Genomic DNA, 7,968 nt, shown 5'->3' on the forward strand with positions numbered 1-7,968 from the left:
CTCCTGGCTCAGTTGTTTTGAAAACAATTTCAGATTTACTGGTTTGGAGTGCGCTTACACCGAGTGGTGTCATAGCTCAAAGCCGGCAACACCAGAACTAAGCTACGGACTCCGACTTTAAGATATCAGACATAGGATTCTTTATTGTTCATACAGTTACACTACATGAACAATTGTGACTTGACAGGAAACATTCTTTGGACTCAAAGTTGTTCCAGGTTTGTCAGTTTGAAGTAAACCTCCACAAAACTGAACGACGTTCAAGATCTGCTGACTCTACTAGTAAACACAGTAAGTATCTGGACTGAAAGCAGCTGTAACGTAAAAGAAGCATTTGCTTGAGTGCGTGTCCTATTTGTACGTTTTGAATTTCTTTATGCGAAGAATTATGAATAACATTTTGTTTAAACCAAAGCAGCTGTACATTTGGTGAATAGAAATAACCGTACAACAAATGCCTAGGTTGAGGGGGATTTTACATATTGGCGTTACACTCTTTTACATCAACAAACGATGTATTGCAAAGCGATTGCAGATAAACTGACCTGAAACAAGTTCACACCAAATGATTAAACTGCGAGGGCCGACTCGATCTCTTGACTACAAATGAGAATACCCTTTCTAGCTGAGGCTGATTCTAGAGCTGCAGCATTGAATTTCAAGTACATTGATCGAACACACAACCCACAGGGATGTCTTCACTTGCTAATCTGACCTTTCAGTACCGCCTACAGTTACCAATCACCTGACAGAAGTCCTGGAGTTCTGGTTTTGCATGGTGGATTTTTCATCTGAAAGCATTCCCAGAAACACATACTGAACCAGCCAGGCTTAGAACTGCTCACGCTTACACTAAATGAAAAACTGTACTAATAAAAACTGTACTAACAAAACTGTACTAAGAAAAACTGTTCGAAGAAAAAATGTCCACCAAGTGGATCAAATAATATCCTGTTATAATCTTTTTGTCCAGAATTGCTCAAATATCTGGCACAATGAAAACCAAATCCACCCAGGTGATAAAAACATCAGTGGAATTCAGACTGCCAGGTTGGTGAGCTTAGCGCCGTCAGTCTACGGTGACTTGAAAACTAAACGACGGGAGCTTGACAAAAAAAAGCCAACCCGGTCGATCGTGCTGGGTCGAATCTTGAAGAACCCGTTATATCTTGTTGTCCAGAATTACCCACATCTAAAGCACAATAAAACCCTAACTCCTTCCAGCTTATAAAACATCACATACATTCAGACTGCCATAGAGGTGGGCTTAGTCGGGCTCAAGTCTTTCCTCTAGCGGAAAACGACAGGAGTTTTGCGGCGGGGCAAAAAACGGCGATCGTACCCGGTCGTTCCTGTTCCAGCTTTGCCTCACGTGCGCGTGATGTCAGAGGCTAAACACATTGACACTTGTGCCAGCACACTCTTCTCTCGCACTCTCTCCACTCCCAGAACCTGGCAATGGGGGTCCGTGATGTATAGTGGGGGTTATGGGGGTCCGTGATGTATACTGGGGGTTATGGGGGACCGTGATGTATACTGGGGGTTATGGGGGTCCGTGATGTATACTGGGGGTTATGGGGGTCCGTGATGTATACTGGAACCCCCATTTTCAGACCTCCATTTGTAGACCTCTCCCCCTTTTTGTTTGTTTGTTTGTTTGTTTGTTTAACGCCGAGCCGACCACGAAGGGCCATATCAGGGCGGTGCTGCTTTGACATTTAACGTGCGCCACACACAAGACAGAAGTCGCAGCACAGGCTTCATGTCTCACCCAGTCACATTATTCTGACACCGGACCACCCAGTCCTAGCACTAACCCCATAATGGCAGACGCCAGGCGGAGCAGCCACTAGATTGCCAATTTAAAAGTCTTAGGTATGACCCGGCCGGGGTTCGAACCCACGACCTCCCGATCACGGGGCGGACGCCTTACCACTAGGCCAACCTTGCCGGTCTCTCCCCCTTTAAGACATAGCCTTTTTTTTATATACAGATTTTTTGTTCATAATCTCTGTAAGTTTGCTTCTATTTTAAGACTCCCTCCTTCTTAAAAACCTTATTTTCATTGATACGAATCTTAAAACAGGGGTTCCAATGCACAGCAAAAACACTCCGTCCATTTTCTCGGAGGCCCAGAGACAGAGTGTGTGAATGGCTGACACCACTTCTCTTCGATTTTTTCTCTCTCTCCCGTTATCGACGCGGGCAATCTGAGTCTCCGCGGCTCAAGACTTCAAAAGACTGGGAGCTTGTTTGTGATGGGGAGTGTGCGATGTTTGGCTCGATATTTTTTTGCATGCTTGTTTTTCAGTGTCCCTGATTGTGGCCAGAAACATCTGATGGACGCCATTTCAAATCGTTTGTTGCTCGTTAGGTGTTTTTTTCTCAATTCAAAAAACAAGTGGTTTTTTTCTTCTTCGATCTATATGTTTGCCTGCCAATGTCATTGTAACCGACTGTAACCAAAAACAATCTTTTATGCACGCCATTTCTGATCATCTGTTGCGCGTCAATTTTTTTCCACCTAACATGATAAATATTTGCCTGTCGACGTCACTGACTGCAGCCCAAACTTTGTTTATGCGCACCATTTCGAATTGTTCCTTTCTCGTTCTATGGTATCGTTCTGATACAAGTACATTTCAGAAGTGTTTTGTTGCATGACAATATCAGTGTTTCTAATACATGGCATCAGTGTTTTATTCATGGTGCTAACAGGGTTTGGGATGAATAACACTTTGAGTGCATTTTATCGACATTAATTTTAGCTCGACGCCAGTTTCAACACTTCCCAGTGCGTTTTAGGCAAGCAAGAGCATAATATGCGATTGGAACACATCAAATCCATCTGAACCATTTGAAAGCATGTTAATTCAAAACAGAAATCTGAACACTGACTCGAACAACCCAAAATGTTAGAAAAAAACTCATTTACAAAAGAAAACACAAACAAACAAATCCTTGCCATTTACGCCCACGGCAAAAGTGCAATCTTGTTTCAATGCCATCAAATACTTCCAGCTTACACAATACCAGAAAAGCCCGTCGGATAAAAAAAAAAAAATTCAAAAACTGATCATGAACAGCTTACAAACGGGGTCCTCTGAGTGCAGTAAACCCTTTTTCCACAGACATCTTTATAAAGCGGCGACACTGACACACGGCCACTACAAAGCTTCTTTCCCCACGACAAAGCCTCTTCAGTCGAGGACTGCAACACTACAGCACAAAAATCCCTTCCTGACACGATGCTGGCTTTGTCTTCTCCTCAGAGCGTGAGGATGGTGTGGGCACAACACGCTTCTCTGGGAAGGCTGAGATCCATCACTTCTCCTGATAACCCTTTCCTCGTCCTTCCGAGAAAGCTGAAATCATGAATTCTCTGCAGGACTGAACTGTTTTTTGTTTTTGTTTTCAAACTGCCATGAAATGGAAATATTGAACAAACAGCCAGAGAGAGAGAGAGAGAGAGAGAGAGAGAGAGAGAGAGAGAGAGAGAGAGAGAGAGAGAGAGAGAAAGAGAGAGAGAGTGAGAGACACAGAGACAGAGACAGAGACAGAGACAGAGACAGACAAAGACACACACACACACACACACACACACACACACACACACACACGGACAGACAGAGAGAGAGAGAGAGAGAGAGAGAGACAGAGACAGAGAGAGAGAGAGAGAGAGAGAGAGAGAGAGAGAGAGAGAGAGAGAACAAAAGCCTCTTCAGTAGAGGACTGCAACACTAAAACACAATCATGCAGCAGTCCCTTCCCCGGCCCCCCGATGGCCAGATCGTGGGATGCTGTCAGTACAACACGCTTCTCCGGAGGGCTTAGATCCATCAATCCCCCCACACACACACACACACACCCCTCTCCTTGACCTTTTCCTGGTCCTGGTAAAGAATCTCCCTCAGAGAGAAAAAGAACAACAACATTTTGGTACCGGTTTAATTAACGGCTAGAAATCGAATCTGGGCTGAAGATCACGTAGCCGAAACTGGGTCCTATCGAATTGGATGGTACGCAGCCGCGAAGTCGGATTGGAAGAATTTAAATTTAAACGAATTCCGGAAATAACCCTATCGGGTTTTTATGCGTTGAGGAAGAGATGCTCTCACTTGTTTTGTTTTTTAAATAGAAACAATGAGTCAAGCTACACCGTAGGCATAAACCACTTTTACAAGGGATGTAACAACAACAACAACAACAACATTTTGGAACCTGTGCAAGAATCTTTAACCCCATGAATATTGGTGCAAACTGCTTGCATCTGAAGTACGTGAATTTGTGATTTTGAGTTAACATCTCACTCCTGGTATCAACCAATTACACAAACATCTGGTAACTTTGGTACAGACTTTCTCACCTGCTTATTAGTGCAAACCACTTGCATCGGAAGTGCAAGTTTAACGTCACACGGATCTGTGATTTTAAGATAAAATCTCACCAATGGCATCAACCGGTCACACAGAAGTCCGGTAGCTTTAGGCGCACGCTTTTGCACGTGCTTATTAGTGCAAACCACTGCAGTGAAAATGAACGAGCTTTAAGTCACATGAATCTGTGATTTTTTTAACGTTAATATTTCACTGCTGGCATGACCCAGTGACACAGAAATCCAGCAGTTTTCCGTGAATATTTTGGCACATGCATAACTGGGTCAAACCGCTGCCTCTGAAGTGCGAGAGAAATATCTCACTAACAATAAAAGCCACTGCCCCAGGAATCGGGGATTTATGCAAATACCCCAGAACGGCATAGACCAGACAGGTTGGGAAGCTTTACGTGAATATTTCACCATCAGTACCACAGGCGATAGACTAACACTGACTTCCCTTAGAACGCAATGCCTTGCTTTATGGACATATTGCACAGAGGACACCGATTAACAGCATTGAAAACAAACATGTTTTCAGTGTTTGTTATGCGCCTGTGATCAGAACAAAGCAGTGGCATTGCAATCCTGAAGCGTAACTACAACATGCTACACTGGGGATGAACCACAGTTGCAGGAAACTAAGAATGTTTTGCATTCACGAACACAGCACAAAAGGCATCAACATCAGAGAAAAACAAGTCATGTAAGGCGAAATTACTACATTTAGTCAAGCTGTCGAACACACGGAATGAAACTGAACGCACTGTATTTTTTCACCAAGACAGTACAGCTTCGTCAATCCCCGCGTGAAGGAAATCGCTCACCTTCCACGTGCAAAATGTAGTGATATTGACACGCCAGATTAGCGCGGTGGCGTATTGTGCTAAGCAGGAAAGCGCGCTTTTCTGTATTCTTGTTAACTTTCGGAGCTTGTTTTGAATACAACCTATCATATCTATATGTTTTTGGAATCAGGAAATGATAAAGAATAAGATGAAATTATTTTTGGATCGATTTCTTAAATTTTAATCGTAAGACTAATTAATCTATTTTCGTTAATTGTGATCACATTTTAAGAGTAAACATGACATATGTATATATTTTTAGATTCAGAATGTGATGAAGAATACGATGCAATCAATTTTAAATCTGTTTGCGAAAAATTGATTTTAATGACAACTTTAATGAGCAAACTCATTAATTAAATTTTAAGCCTCCAAGCTGAAATGCAATACCAAAGTCCGAGCTTCGTCGAAGATTACTTGACCAAAATTTCAACCAATTTGGTTGAAAAATGAGAGCGTGACAGTGCCGCCTCAACTTTCACGAAAAGCCGGATATGACGTCATCAAAGACATTTATAAAAAAAAATGAAAAAACAGTCTGGAGATGCCATACTCAGGATCTCTCATGTCAAGTTTCATGAAGATCGGTCCAGTAGTTTTCTCTGAATCGCTCTACACACACACACACACACACACACACAGACACACATACACCACGACCCTCGTCTCGATTCCCCCCTCTACGTTAAAACATTTAGTCAAAACTTGACTAAATGTAAAAAGTGTTGGTGTTTGAAAAAGTCAGTTAGGCTGATTGTCATAAATCAGAGAGATGACGAATCAGACAGCATCACAAACACACAAACACATATGCATAACAAAGGAGAGAGTTCTGACTGTAAATAGCATTTTTATTTTGAACATTCGCAAAATTGGACGACCGAGCAACGCTACAATCCCCCCTATTACATACAGCAGACACAAAATATAACCGTGATAACGCTAAATTCATCGGACACGCGCGACAGAACGCATGACAGATTCATGCAAAGGCAAGTTATGCTAGACCCGAAACTGACAGTAGAAAACGTGTGGTGCAAATTAAAATGTATGATTATGGTACAATACACTTTTTTATGGCTTTTACCACTAATCTTTATTCAAAAGTAATCTTCATAATTGTGGTCAATCAATTTCTTTGGGTTTAAAGCCTCAGAGAGTCGGGCCCCTGATCAAAAACACAATCCGTGATTCATTTGAAAATATGCCAAATCCATTAGCAAGAAAATTAGTTAAATCAGTACACATTAACCGGATGCAATTCCCTCGTGTCCATGCACCGAGTTTCGATTCGTCATTGTCATGCTTTGAGTGCAGAACGTAGATCAAAACACGTAATTGTACACAGAAAATAGTGTTTTTTTCTCTGCATAATGCTATGCATCACACTGAAATGCAAAGTTATCACATCTTTGGACGATTTGGAAAAAAAAATTATCAACTAGTACTGTCCAATTAAAATCAACGCAGCTGGGAAACAAATGTCTTCGCAATAATAAGGCTTGAAAGCAATACAGGGATTGACCGCACAACGAAAGAAAGACAAGAAGAATGAATGAACGTTGAAAAAAGGAAAGAAGTGGGAAATGGAAAGAAAGAAAGAAAGAAAGACAGTAAGCAAGCCAAAAACAGATAGACTTTTAACGTTCCAAAATTCAGAAGAAGAAAAAAAAGAATTGTAGGTTATTGGAACGTTTAGTTATTGACTAAACAAAAACGTTACATTTACAGTATACTAGTACGTCGACCCCGTGGATTTTAAAGGGAAAAAAAAAGAATAAAAGAATGAATGAAAGAACAAAACGTTATATTTACGGTGCGTCGACCGAGTGGTCTTTTAAAGAAAGAAAGAACGAATGAAAGAAAGACTTCTGTACGAGAATCTGCAATCATGAATTCAACTTTGACACAGGTCCCATTTGCAACATCCACTTTGATACAGGAATCAAACGAATCTGAAAGGTTTACAGGAATAAGCACCCTTTGCGACAATCGTCAAGGACAAAGCAACATCTGGGGACAAAATTCGCCTGATTTTGGGCCCGTTGACTCCGCCCACTGTGGCACCAGACATTTGGATGTGGCTTCAAAGCCGGGAATACAAGAAAAACAGGAAAATCTGACCAAAATGCTTCACCTGATTTCGACCCCAGTTGACACAGTCCACTTTGAAGCAGGAATCTGACAGCTCCACCGTAATACAAGCAAGCACCTCCTGGCAAGAATAACCACAACAACACAGGAACCCTCAGAAGATATGCAGGCTTGGCTGGCACACACCCCAACTCCACACGAGCAATTCTCACAACCGTATCAGAGAAAAAGGTCCAGCAACGCAACTGAGTCCACGCATACGTCAGGCTTCCACAACCGCGTCGGAGAAAAAGTCCAGCAACTATCCTCCACACAAACACAAACAACACGCGACCGTCTGCTGGTTATAACAGGGTTTGATCACGGCGTTCACGTGCAGAGCGAAAGTTTCCGTGTGCAGACTGTAAGCCAGCTAGCCTAGGACTTCACAGAACGCGGCGGACCGATGATGGCACCAGGGCGGCCTGTGTGTGTATAATGCCATTAACTCGTCCGCGCAAATCTATCATCAAGCGTTGTTCTGTAGCTGGGGCTGTCCCGGCAATCCGGGAGGGTGCAGGAACGGGTAGGGGAGAGAGGAGTAAAGAAGGAGACAGGAAAGAGGAAGTAGGGAAGGAAGGGGGTGGCGGTCGTCGCAGCAAAATCAATCTC

General features: G+C 42.6%; 1 protein-coding gene across 1 annotated transcript in view; it reads right to left on the bottom strand.

The window, feature by feature from the left end:
* Nucleotides 1–7,729, bottom strand: part of LOC138966918 (GTP-binding protein Di-Ras2-like) — a 31,243-nt gene extending 23,514 nt beyond the window's left edge. Inside the window, exon 1 of the mRNA XM_070339319.1 lies at nt 7,361–7,729. The gene's annotated coding sequence lies outside the window, so the exon portion shown is untranslated. The remainder of the gene's footprint in view (nt 1–7,360) is intronic.
* Nucleotides 7,730–7,968: the final 239 nt, after the last annotated feature.

Source organism: Littorina saxatilis, linkage group LG5 (genome assembly GCF_037325665.1).
Source record: "Littorina saxatilis isolate snail1 linkage group LG5, US_GU_Lsax_2.0, whole genome shotgun sequence".
NCBI lineage: Eukaryota > Metazoa > Mollusca > Gastropoda > Littorinimorpha > Littorinidae > Littorina > Littorina saxatilis.